Source organism: Mesoplodon densirostris, chromosome 14 (assembly GCF_025265405.1).
Source record: "Mesoplodon densirostris isolate mMesDen1 chromosome 14, mMesDen1 primary haplotype, whole genome shotgun sequence".
NCBI classification, from domain to species: Eukaryota; Metazoa; Chordata; class Mammalia; order Artiodactyla; family Ziphiidae; genus Mesoplodon; species Mesoplodon densirostris.
Window position 1 is genome coordinate 64129425 of NC_082674.1, and position 14362 is coordinate 64143786.

Here is a 14362-nt window from a genome sequence, read left to right on the forward strand (position 1 = left end):
TCAATCATTCATTCATTCATTCATTCAATAATTCTGACCTTCCTGACTCAGCTTACCCAGCTCAAATGGTTGTGAAGATTACGAACTGTGTATGTAAGATACTTTCAGAAATTAGAAACTAAAAAGTAAACCTAAGAAAAAACACTTGGTATTATAAATAACAATGGAATTTAGTATGCTATTATACCTTCAGACCTACTGTAGGACATGCTGTTCTTTGCTGTTCCACTTCTGGCAGGATTCATAGTTTTTCTAACAGGTACAGATCCCTATGCCTGATACTGTGAGGAAATGTTATACTTGCGCTCCACTCTTATCTCTCTCAGGCTGTTTTTGGTATTGTCTAAAATGTAAATACATACTGTCAACCAACCTCCAGCATGATACTAGGCACATAATAGAAACCCAATAAATGTTTCACTATGAGTGGAGTATAATTTGATAGAATATTTTTGAAGGTTGATTAGGCAGATTAGATTGATTGAAAATCTTTCAATATTTTAAGTTTGCATCTCTTTCATTCCAGAAATTCTACGTCTAGAAATTTATATATAGCTCTACACATGTATAAAGAGGTTCACATTGCAGCCTATCTGTAACAGAGGCCAAAAACAAAAAACAAACAAAATACCCCCAAACTGAAAACAACTAAAAGTCCATCAATATTGGATTGGCCATGTAAATTATGTAATGTGATGCAGCTATTAAAGAGAATAGAATGGATGTACGCAAAAATTGACTGGGAAAATCACTATCCAAGACAGATTGTAGACTGTGTATAGGATACTGCTCTTCTATAAAATACAGGATATCCATTATGTAGAAATACATACAAGATAGAACAAGTGTGAATGTAAGCACTTGGGAAATACCTGAAAGAACCACACAGGAAACTGGGAGAGTGGGACAACTTTCCATGTCCCGTATGATTGGAATTCTGAAGGTACACACACAAACTAATGAACCTCCGCTACCAGCCTCTGGCTAAGAAGGGAAATTGCAGGCATCAGAGTCCTCTTTCCTAATGAAGCTTCTCAGTCCTCCGGCGTGAGGACGTCATCTGGACTGGTGGTGGCGCATGCACAGTAGAAGGAGGTGTGTGAGCTGCGTGGGATTGTGCCTAGGCGCTTGTGGTTCGGGGCCTTGTGCTGGCACCAGGGCTGCCGGGTTGGCGGCTTTGGCACTCTTGGCGTTGGTTGGGTGGCATGTTGGGGGTGACATGAGCCAGTGGCATCATGCCCATGGGCGCTGGGGTCAGCGTCGCGGCTTTTCTGGACGTTCGTCTGTCAGGAGGAAGGGCGGAAAACACATCCCGGAAAGGTAATATGCCTTGGCCCCTGGGCGTTGCTGGTGGAGGTCAGAGCCCCTGGGCCTCGGCTTCGTCTCTTGTGCTGTCTCCTGTCACTGTTGCCCCTGTGCGCTGCCCCGTCCGCGCTGTGCTAGGGGGTATTGATCGTCTCGCGGCTCAGTTCACAGTGGCTGAAAGGGACAGTGTGAGATGTTCTGATTTCCCCCCATCGTTTTAAAAGGGAGGCTCTGGCCATTGCTCCTCGGGTAAAATGCAGAGGGGCTGCTTTTTAAGATGGGACTGTCAGTGTTGGGGACACTCCTTAATTACCAAAATGGAATCCCCTTCTATTCCTCAAGCTGTGTTGTTTTGGCAGAGAAAACGTGAGTAAGAGGAACTGGAACTAAGTTTGAGTGAAAAAACGCACGGGTACTGCCGAATTTTCCATCGAAACAGTTGATTTGTGTTGTCTCTAGGAATTATAAAGGGCGTACTGTTGCTTCCTAACTGGTGTCATTTGAGAGATCTACCTCTGTACGTTCAAATGATTAATTTTGAGACTTTGCTCATGTGTGCAGTAAATCCTTTAATTCCCTAAGACCTTCCTTCCTCCATCTCATAGCCCATTAAGCCTGCTTCAGTTTATATCCTGAATTTCTTTTGAATCTGTCAACTCTTCCTCAACATCCTAATACTGAACTTGTCTGTCTGTTGCAATTAGGTCCTAACTAGTGTCCTTCCAATCCATTCTTCACACAAGAAACCTTAAAAGTAAGTTGGAACATTGCTCATAGACAGTGTTCAAAACCATTGTTTTGAGAATAGAAAACAAACTGTTGGCCTTTAAGACTCCGTGTTGTCTAGAATCCTCTCTGCTTCTCTAGCCCCATCTTGTGCCTGTATTGCCTTCACTTTCTATGCTTCAGATACACTGAATTAACCTTAGTTCTCACTAATCTTACAGAAGTCAGTTCAGATATTATTGTTCAGAAGAGGGACCTATTATAGACGGATATGATTTCCATTTTCAGGGCGCATTCATCCTATGCAGGTAGACAGCCTAACATAAAATTCGCCTAACAAAAAATATATTAATAAGTGGAAAGACTATCTCCCAGTTGGACAGCAGATGCCTGCGACTCGTTTCATTGCTTTCAAAGTTCCTTTAAAAAAAGTAAGCAGGGCTTCCCTGGTGGCGCAGTGGTTAAGAGTCCGCCTGCCAATGCAGGGGACACGGGTTCATGCCCTAGTCCGGGAAGATCCCACATGCCGCAGAGTGGCTGGGACCGTGAGCCACGGCCACTGAGCCTGCGCATCCGAAGCCTGTGCTCCACAACAGGAGAGGCCACAACAGTGAGAGGCCCGTGTACCACAAAAAATAAAAAATAAATAAAATAAAATTAAAAAAAAAATAAAAATAAAAAAGGTAAGCAAAAGTTAATACCGTATTCTTCCAGAAATCTTTTTTTTAATATTTGTTGTATTTTATTCATTGATTTTTTTTTTTTTTTTGGTTGTGCCGGGACTTAGTTGCAGCCGGTGGGCTCCCTGGTTGTGGCATACAAACTCTTAGTTGTGGCATGCGTGTGGAATCTAATTCCATGACCAGGTAATGAACCCGGACCCCCTGCATTGGGAGTACAGAGTCTTTAGCCAGTGCACCACCAGGGAAGTCCCCCGGATCCTTTTTTCTGATCCATTTCTTCCAGGGTCATAAACTCCTTCAGGCTGATGCTGTATGAGGCCTATTCTTTTGAGCTATCCTATTTGGTTCCTCTCAGCTGAGATGCTAGGCAAGTCTGGCTAGTTGTTGGATGATAGACCAAAACTGGAATTTGATCCAGCTATGGCAGCAGCGGCTCCTGATACAGCTCCGTCCCCTTGCCAAAGCCAGCCCAGTGGGACTGAGACTTGGGAGGCAGGGAGATGTCATCCGAAGTGGGGGACTTAAGGCCCTTTCTCATCTTCCGTGGCTTGAGTGTGAGATCTGTGTGCTGTTTTGACAGTCTTCCAACCTCATTCTTTTTTTAAAACGATTTAATTAATTAGTTTTTTAAAATTTATTTTTGAATTTTAAAAATTTATTTATATTTTATACAGCAGGTTCTTATTAGTTATCTATTTTACACATATTAGTGTATATATGTCAATCCCAGTCTTCCAATTCATCTCACCACCACCGACCCCCACCCTGCCCCGCTTTCCCCTCTTGGTGTCCATACATTTGTTCTCTACATCTGTGTCTCTATTTCTGCCTTGCAAACTGGTCCATCTGTACCATTTTTCTAGATTCCACATATCTGCATTAATATACAATATTTGTTTTTCTCTTTCTGACTTACTTCATTGTGTATGACAGTCTCCAGGTCCATCCACGTCTCCACAAATGACCCAATTTTGTTCTTTTTTTATCTCTGAGTAATATTCCATTGTATATACGTACCACATCTTCTTTATCCTGCCATCTGTCGATGGGCATTTAGGTTGCTTCCATGACCTACTTATTGTGAATAGTGCTGCCTTGAACATTGGGGTACATATGTCTTTTTGAATTTTGGTTTTCTCTGGGTATATGTCCAGTAGTCCGATTGCTGGATCATGTGGTAATTCTATTTTTAGTTTTAAAGGAACCTCCATACTGTTCTCCATAGTGGCTGTATCAGTTTACATTCCCACCAGCAGTGCAAGAGGGTTCCCTTTCCTCACACCCTCTCCAGTATTTGTTGTTTGTAGACTTTCTGATGATGCCCATTCTAACCGGTGTGAGGTGATACCTCATTGTAGTTTTGATTTGCATTTCTTTAATAATTAGTGATGTTGAGCAGCTTTTCATGTGCCTCTCGGCCATCTGTATGTCTTCTTTGGAGAAATGTCTATTTAGGTCTTCTGCCCATTTTTTGTTTGGTTTGTTTGTTTCTTTAATAGTGAGCTGCATGACCTATTTATATATTTTGGAGATTAATCCTTTGTTGATTCGTTTGCAAATATTTTCTCCCATTCTGAGGGTTGTCTTTTCATCTTGTTTATACTTTCCTTTTCTGTGCAAAAGCTTTTAAGTTTCATTAGGTCCCATTTGTTTATTTATTTATTTTTAATGCTGCATTGTTCCTTTGTTCACTGATGAACATATAAAAGTCAGAAGTTTTTAATATTATAAAACGTGAATGTAATGAACATTTCTGTGTGAGCACCTTTGAATATATATGCTTTGTCTCAGTTTACTTCATTCAGAATGGGACTTCTGCATCATAGAGTTTATGCCCTTATGCTTTTGGTGGATGTTGCTACACTGTACCAATTTATTGTTGTTCATGCAGGAAATACTTATTGAGCACGTGTTATGTTTAAGCACTGTGCTGGGTGCTAGCAAAAAGACTTGTGAAATTTTGTGAGTGAAGAAGCTTGACCTGCCCTTTGTGAGTTCTAACAGTCCAGAGAGTGAATAGATATTCAAGGTTCATACTCTGCATGTAGAATTACAACTCTGATAAGTGCCAAGGAGAGGAACATGGTACCATGAGAGCATATTTTTGGGAGGATTTGATCTCATCATGGAGATTAGAGGTTTATTTAGGGATGTTTCAGCTGATATCTGAAGGATGAGTAGGTATTAACCAGATAGGGACATTGGGGAGAGATTTCTGAGCATAAGGAATAGCAAAAGACCCTATAAGAGGAAAGGATATACTGTGTTGGAGGAACTGGCCAGAAAGCTGGGGCTGTTGGGGGAGCATGTGATTATAATGGAGCTACAAGTGTGGGTAGGATCTTGATCGTGCAGGCTTATGTTTAAAGTTTCAGACTTTAAGAGTAATAGAAAAGCATTGAACTTTTTTTGTTGAAGGTGAGTGTGTGGAACATACCCAACTGCATTTTCAACCTATCATTTTGCTACCGAGTGGAGAATACACTGCAGGGAGAAAGAGTGGAAGCGAGGAAACAAGTTAGGAGACTTTTGTAGAAATTGGGCATAATGGTGGCTGGGACCAGGGTATGGTGGTCATTTTGGTGGAAAGATGTGGACAGATTCTAGAGGTATGTAGGCAGTATCATTGTTAGCACTGGTGGTGGGTTGAGGATGAGGGCGAGGGAGAAATAGCCGTCAGTGATGGTGATTCCTAAGTTTCTGGCTCCTATGGTTGGTTGGATAGGGTTTTTTAGATATGATGTTCATATTTATCCTAATTTGTCTTTTGTTATTTGTTGGTTCTTGATGAATACTCTGTCATATTAAGTCTCCTGTTTTTAACATACAGAGCATTTTCACTGAAACTATCTGTTTCATGTTATCAGATAACTTTTCAACATCTGCCAAAGAGCGTTAGTGAAAGAGTATGAAATAAAAAATATCTCTGAACTTTTAATTTAGTGCTGTTTTTATTAATCTCAAGTATTAGCTTAAACTTCAGTGTGACAGACTTGGGATTGAATTCTTGCTCAAATGTACTGATTGCATGCGTTTTAGTAAGTTAGTAAAACACTTTTTAAAAAATAGATTTCTGGGCTTCCCTGGTGGCGCAGTGGTTGAGAGGCCGCCTGCCGATGCAGGGGACACCGGTTCATGCCCCGGTCCGGGAAGATCCCACATGCCGCGGAGCGGCTGGGCCCGTGAGTCATGGCTGCTGAGCCTGCGCGTCCGGAGCCTGTGCTCCGCAACGGGAGAGGTCACAACAGTGAGAGGCCCGCGTAACGCAAAAAATAAAAATAAAAATAAAAAATAAATAAATAAAAATAGATTTCTTTATTTATTTATATTTGGCTGCGTTGGCTCTTCGTTGCTGTGCGCAGGCTTTATCTAGTTGCGGTGAGCGGGGGCTACTCTTTGTTGCCGTGCGAGGGCTTCTCATTGTGGTGGCTTCTCGTTGTTGCTGAGCATGGAGTCTAGGTGTGTGGGCTTCAGTAGTTGTGGTTCACGGGCTCTAGAGTGCAGGCTCAGTAGTTGTGGCATACAGTCTTAGTTGCTCCGTGGCATGTGGGATCTTCCCGGACCAGGGCTCAAACCCATGTCCCCTGCACTGGCAGGCAGATCCTTAACCACTGTGCCACCAGGGAAGCCCTACTAATACACTTTTAACTTCGCTTTTCACGTATGTAAAATGGTGAGCCTTGATTGATATAGAATATGAGATAACCTAGCACTGTTCTTAACACATACATGTAGTTAAAATTTTTTGGCTCTCATCCCTCTTAAACAGCCTGTATCCTCTTAATAATGAATGTGTCTTTCAGCTAGCAAAGCACCCCAGAGCTGACCACATTCTGGCAAGAGATATAGGATTCTTTTTCTTACTGGGGGTTCTTTATACCTGATATTTGAACTGCACTTAAACATGAACATCTCTTGTTTATACTGTATTAATGGATTTGATAGATGAATTTTAAAAAGTAATATGCAGGAATTGAGCTGCCTTACTCTCAAGAAATATAATTCGATAGTGGTGGCTAGAACGCTAAACAGTGTTTGGACAGGGAGTCCATACTGGATGTGAACTTCCTGTCCTCGCATTCATCTATTAAGAATAAATTGAATCCTTTCAAATCTGTTTTAAAGGGCAGTTATTTCTTTCTGCCTCACTTAAGTTACCTGCAAGAAAAAGACAATCTCCTGAATCCTTGTTTAAAAGGCTTTTAATATAAAGCAGATAATTTTTTGCAACATTTCCCAAACTTTTCATTATCAAATTGGCTGAGGCTTCTCAACGATGATCATTTCACAACAGTATCTCCATTTTCACCTTCTTTAAATGAATTGGCATAATAGATGTGCCATTAAAACAGAGCTTCACTCTCAACATATTTTTACTTTTGTATTCAAACAGTATGAAGAGAACAGGATCAGGGAATTCAGCCATAAAAGTGAATGGATTTCTGATACATGCTACATCATGGATGCAACTAAGGGAAATAAGTCAGGCACGAAAGGCTACATATTGTATGGTTCCATTTATATGAAATGTTCAGCAGTGGCAAATCCATACACACAGAAGATATTGTATGTTAGTTGTTGCCAGGGGTTTGGAAGAGAGGGAAATAGGAAATGACTCCTTAAAATGGATGTAGGTTTCCTCTTAGGGTGATGAAAATGTTTTGCAGCTGGACAGTGGTGATAGTTGCACAACATTGTGACAGTAGTAAATTCCACTGAATGGTAGAGTGAATTGTAAAATGATCAAAATGGTGAATTTTGTGTTATGTTCATTTTACTACAATAAAAAGGAGAAAGAATTAGGGAAAGACTTAGAGTTTGGGAAACTAAGGTGAACTGGTCAAGAAAAAGACAGCTCTACTGTTCAATTTTCTCTCAGCTCTCCCAGTGCATTAATCCTCAGCAAAAAGTAGCCTGAACTTGTAGATGATAGTCATTCAACACAGTCCAGGGAAAAGTACATAAAATAAAAGCCAACTCTTCTTCTTTAGCACATCTGTGAAAGGTTAACTTGCTGCTCAGCCTCATGGACATTCATGAAGACGTTTCACCTTAGGTGTCCTCTACTTCAGTACTTTACTCACAGCTCATTCACTCATGTAGGCAACAGCATTCCTTAATTCGATGGAATCTGCAGTGCTGGTTGTGATCAGTCTCATGAAAAGAAAAGGAAAGATGACACAGAAGCCAAGGGAAGAGATTTTCAAGACAGAGACGTTGTTTAAGATCTAACTAGGCTTGGTGGTCCCATAGCTAAGGATTGAGAAGTAGTCCCCTGGACATGTCAATGGAGAAATCATTGGGGGCTTCAAGGAGACCAGTTTCATGAGAGTAGTGGGGAAGAAACCAGATCGCAGTGTAGATGGGAGGGGAGCAATGGGGGGCAAGTCAAGAAATTGATGGCAAAGGGAAAGAAGGGAGGGGTGGATAGAAGGACAGGAGAATAGAATGGAGGAGGGCATTTCCTTGTGGCTCTTTAATCTGGGTGGGAGGGACCAACAGAGAAGGAGAGCGTGAAGATGTAGGAAGAGAGGGTGGCATCCCGAGTCCAAGATGGACTGGCCCCTGTCTTCAGCTCCCACCAGCTGGATGTTCCTTTCCTCTAGCTTTCCACATAGGCTGTGGAAGTTGCCCCCTGCCTCCTTGGATCAGCTGCCCTTGATTCGTTCGTCCTTTTCTTATTTCTCAGCACATCTTGGTCATACTTTATGTGAAGACAAACAAATCACTATTGATGGGTTAATTTTCTTGAAAAATCCCCCAGGGAGGTAACATTTTGGAGAACTACATATTGTTCCTCAAAAAGCCAAAGTAGCCCATTTTTCCTCTCTCATTGAGAGAGATTGCTGTTTCTTGGAGAACCCGATGAAGACGGTGACTCACACTTAGGAATAACGTTGCTTGAAAAGTGCAAAAGCTGAGGTAGTTTGGCTATGAGGGGCCTCTGAGACCTGAGACTTCCTGAGAGATGGCAGACTCACAGCTTCCATTTCCCTCTGACCCTGGGCTATGAGCTCATCAAATGAGATGGTAAATAAAGTCACTGACATGGTTTAAAGGATAATTTTGTCCTCTCTTTTTCATTCAGAGCAAATTTAATGGAATTTGTATACAACATATGGATGAAATATCCACACGATGGGGCTAGACCATATCCTCATGATTCCCCTTCCCTTTTCTACATCAGGCCCTTTTAGCTCTGCAGACTTAACCCCACACCATCAATGCACCCAGTCGGTCCACTGAGCGTCTCTTCCTCCTTTGCATCTGGTCGTCGTCGTCACCTTGTTCTCCACTACCACCTGCTGCAGTATCTGTTAGGTCCAGAGAGGTTGGTTCACGGTGAGCAAGTAACTGTGAACTCCATGGACAGGTGGAAGTGATTGGGCAGCCGGAATGTGCCCACCCTGAGTTAATTATACCACTGAGGGTCAAGGAGAATGGGGATGCAGCTGGTCTGCAGAGCCCCGGCAGTTCTGAGACACATGCTCCTGGATCCACGCGTTGCTCCGTATCCAGCCTTGCCTTTCTTTGTTCTCTCTGTTGACTCCATCCAGGTTTCTGCTCTCCTTGTCCCTTTGGGGAGGGGGGTCAGTACCAGCCCAGGTGTAATCCCCAAATGCTTCCTACTTCCAGGCCCTACGTAGGCTTGTATAGCCACTTGCTTGGGTTGCCCTGGCATTCATGATAACAAGTTGAGTGGTTTCTGCCCTAGGCTCTCTTTTCTGGTATCCTTCCTTGCTGAAATGTCAGAGGAGGCCATTGAGAGGGCATAACTTCCAGTTGACCCAAGAGCTGGACCCGGGCAATCAGAGACTCCCACCCCCTCCCCTGACCTTGGAATATACATTCTATCCGCCATTCCCACAGTGGGAACCATTTTCAAGAACTCAGCCTTGAGAGAGTGATGTGTTCTTGAGACCATGTGGACAGTATACGTGACTGAACCCTGTTAAGGTCTCTGTGTAAACTCAAGATCCTGGTGAGTGGGTGCTGAGATCTATTCGTCTTTCATCTGACTAAGGCCAGCCTTGTAAGCGGTTCCCTTGCTTGTTAAAACTGCCACTGACTAGTCTGGAGCGGGGTGCCTCTTTCTTCAGTCTCTCGTTGCCCTCTGTGTATAGGGGGCAGTTTTCACACCAACAGATAATCTTAATGCTTTGTTTTCTTCCAAGTATGTACAAATCAAATAATGCTTTTGTGATGAAAATTATACAGAGAACCAAACGTATACTTTCCATTACATCTGTGATGTAGTGGTTAGTGTTAAATTGCCATGTTTCTTCACCCGTGTCCTTTGGACTGTTTTTTTCATTCACGTCTGTTTTTCTTCAGATGATTTTCTAGTAATTGATACAAATATGTGAATCTGGATAAACTAATATGTTTTACTCTCAATTTCAGGTTGCATCCTTTGCTCTCCAACATCATTGGAGTGCTGTTTTCAATATGTCCACGCAGGGATTCAAAATAACAAAAATGCTTTTGAAAAATAATGTCGTAGGTTGACAGAGTGGTTTATAAATTATAGCATATGCTTATGCTCTTAATTCTTCCACACAACCCTGCTTATCATGGTTGGAATTGCTGCTACAACTGTGGGGTCAGCAGGGGGCTGGCTGTAGCCGGGCCATGGGCCTGTCTGGGCCACAAGCCTCTTATGCACCAGCTAGTAACTGGGGCTTGTGCCCATGGGGGTAGCAGGGCTCTGAGAGGGAGAGTAGAAGCATCGTGGGACCTAGCTCTGAGCTGGCACAACCGTCATTTCTGCTGCCTTCTATTGGCCACGGCAAGTCACCTAATTAAAAGGGTGGGGAAATCAACTCTGCCTCTTGATGGGAGAAGTTGGAATGTCACACGGCAAAGAATGAGGACACAAGGAGTCAACCTGGAGCCATTTTTGCAATTAGGGATGGCGCTTGGTGCCTTCCTCAAGGAGGTCGTCCAAAACCACTTTTCAAACATCCCAGGTTCCTATAAATCTCCACCTCTGCTTTGGCGGCCCCTAAAAATTCCCAGTCAGTTTTGGTGAGGGGACACTTGGTGACAGTGTTTTCTTTCAAAATGAGTAGTTCTGTTACCGACATTACATTGCTCCCCATACATTATTTATAAGGTTTCCCTGTTTGTATGTGCAAAATATTTCTGTGTATATTTTGAGAAATACATTGTACAAGCCTCTTTTTTTTTCTTTCACACACCCTAGAGATGTTATAGAGGCAGTAAATGTGTCCAAATTTTTGAGAAATTGGAACAATCAAGAGTTACCTGTATGGAATGCTGTTAACGATGGCAATTCCCGCTACAGTACCTTTCATCTGAGACATTTAGGGTCGGTTAACACATTAAAAGTAGGAAAAGATGCCGATTGAGAGAATTTTCATTATCTTGTGCTCTGAAAACTTGGATTTTCATTGGTTTGAATGGGCCTGAAAATAGGAGGGGCATAGAAGCCTCTAGCGTTATTCTTAATAAAGCAAGGTGACTTATAAGCAATCATCTGATGGAGGGTAAATATACCACACTCCATTTTTTTTATTAGTTTCTGCTTTATAACAAAGTGAATCAGTCATACATATACATCTGCTCCCACAACCCTTCCCTCTTGTGTCTCCCTCCGTCCCACCCTCCCTATCCCACCCCTCCAGGCAGTCACAAAGCACCAAGCTGATCTCCCTGTGCTATGCGGCTGCTTCCCACTATCTATCTACCTTATGTTTGGTACGGTATATATGTCCATGCCTCTCTCTCGCTTTGTCACAGCTTACACTTCCCCCTCCCCATATCCTCAAGTCCATTCTCAAGTAGGTCTGTATATTTATTCCTGTTTTACCCCTGGGTTCTTCATGATAATTTTTTTCTTAAATTCCATATATATGTGTCACCATACTGTATTTGTCTTTCTCTTTCTGACTTACTTCACTCTGTATGACAGCCTCTAGGTCTATCCACCTCATTACAAATGGCTCAGTTTCGTTTTTTTTTATGGCTGAGTAATATTCCATTGTGTATATGTTCCACATCTTCTTTATCCATTCATCTGATGATAGACACTTAGGTTGTTTCCATCTCCGGGCTATTGTGAATAGAGCTGCAATGAACATTTTGGTACATGTCTCTTTTGAATTATGGTTTTCTCAGGGTATATGCCTAGTAGCGGGATTGCTGGGTCATATGGTAGTTCTATTTTTAGTTTTTTAAGGAACCTCCATACTGTTCTCCATAGTGGCTGTACCAATTCACAATCCCACCAGCAATGCAAGAGTGTTCCCTTTTCTCCACACCCTCTCCAGCATTTATTGTTTCTAGATTTCTTCATGATGGCCATTCTGACTAGTGTGAGATGATATCTCATTGTAGTTTTGATTTGCATTTCTCTAATGATTAATGAGGTTGAGCATTCATTCCTGTGTTTGTTGGCAGTCTGTATATCTTCTTTGGAGAAATGCCTATTTAAGTCTCCTGCCCATTTCTGGATTGTGTTGTTTGTTTTTTTTGCTATTGAGCTGAATGAGCTGCTTATAAATTTTGGAGATTAATCCTCTGTCAGTTGCTTCATTTGCAAATATTTTCTCCCATTCTGAGGGTTGTCTTTTGGTGTTGTTTATGGTTTCCATTTGCTGTGCAAAAGCTTTGAAGTTTCATTAGGTCCCATTTGTTTATCTTTGGTTTTATTTCCATTTCTCTAGGAGGTGGGTCCAAAAGGATCTTGCTGTGATTTATGTCATAGAGTGTTCTGCGTATGTATTCCTCTAAGAGTTTGATAGTTTCTGGCCTTACATTTAGGTCTTTAATCCATTTTGAGCTTATTTTTGTGTATGGTGTTAGGGAATGATCTAATCTCATACTTTTACATGTCCCTGTCCAGTTTTCCCAGCACCACTTATTGAAGAGGCTGTCCTTTCTCCACTGTACATTCCTGCCTCCTTTATCAAAGATAAGTTGACCATATGTGCGTGGGTTTATCTCTGGGCTTTCTATCCTGTTCCATTGATCTATCTTTCTGTTTTTGTGCCAGTACCACACTGTCTTGATTACTGTAGCTTTGTAGTATAGTCTGAAGTCAGGGAGCCTGATTCCTGCAGCTCCGTTTTTCATTCTCAAGATTGCTTTGGCTATTCGGGGTCTTTTGTTTTTCCAAACAAATTTTGAAATTTTTTGTTCTATTTCTGTGAAAAATGCCAGTGGTAGTTTGATAGGGATTGCATTGAATCTGTAGATTGCTTTGGGTAGTACAGTCATTTTCACAATATTGATTCTTCCAATCCAGGAACATGGTATATCTCTCCATCTATTTGTATCATCTTTAATTGCTTACATCAGTGTCTTATAATTTTCTGCATACAGGTCTTTTGTCTCCTTAGGTAGGTTTATTCCTAGATATTTTATTCTTTTTGTTGCAATGGTAAATGGGAGTGTTTTCTTGATTTCACTTTCAGATTTTTCATCATTAGTGTACAGGAATGCCAGAGATTTCTGTGCATTAATTTTGTATCCTGCTACTTTACCGAATTCATTGATTAGCTCTAGTAGTTTTCTGGTAGCATCTTTAGGATTCTCTATGTATAGTATCATGTCATCTGCAAACAGTGACAGCTTTACTTCTTCTTTTCCAATTTGGATTCCTTTTATTTCCTTTTCTTCTCTGATTGCTGTGGCTAAAACTTCCAAAACTAAGTTGAATAAGAGTGGTGAGAGTGGGCAGACTTGTCTTGTTCCTGATCTTAGTGGAAATGGCTTCAGTTGTTTACCATTGAGGACGATGTTGGCTGTGGGTTTGTCATATATGGCCTTTATTATGTTGAGGAAAGTTCCCTCTATGCCTACTTTCTGCAGGGTTTTTCTCATAAATGGGTGTTGAATTTTGTCGAAAGCTTTCTCTGCATCGATTGAGATGATCATATGGTTTTTCTCCTTCAATTTGTTAATATGGTGTATCACATTCATTGATTTTCATATATTGAAGAATCCTTGCATTCCTGGAATAAACCCCACTTGATCATGGTGTATGATCCTTTTAATGTGCTGTTGGATTCTGTTTGCTAGTATTTTGTTGAGGATTTTTGCATCTATGTTCATCAGTGATATTGGCCTGTAGTTTTCTTTCTTTGTGACATCCTTGCCTGGTTTTGGTATCAAGTTGATGGTGGCCTCGTAGAATGAGTTTGGGAGTGTTCCTCCCTCTGCTATATTTTGGAAGAGTTTGAGAAGGATAGGTGTTAGCTCTTCTCTAAATATTTGATAGAATTCGCCTGTGAAGCCATGGTCCTGCGCTTTTGTTTGTTGGAAGATTTTAATCACAGTTTCAATTTCAGTGCTTGTGATTGGTGTATTCATATTTTCTATTTCTTCCTGATTCAGTCTTGGCAGGTTGTGCATTTCTAAGAATTTGTCCATTTCTTCCAGGTTGTCCATTTTATCGGCATAGAGTTGCTTGTAGTAACCTCTCATGATCTTTTGTTTTTCTGCAGTGTCAGTTGTTACTTCTCCTTTTTCATTTCTAATTCTATTGATTTGAGTCTTCTCCCTTTTTTTCTTGATGAGTCTGGCTAAGGATTTATCAATTTTGTTTATCTTCTGAAAGAACCAGCTTTTAGTTTTATTGATCTTTGCTATCATTTCCTTCATTTCTTTTTCATTTATTTCTG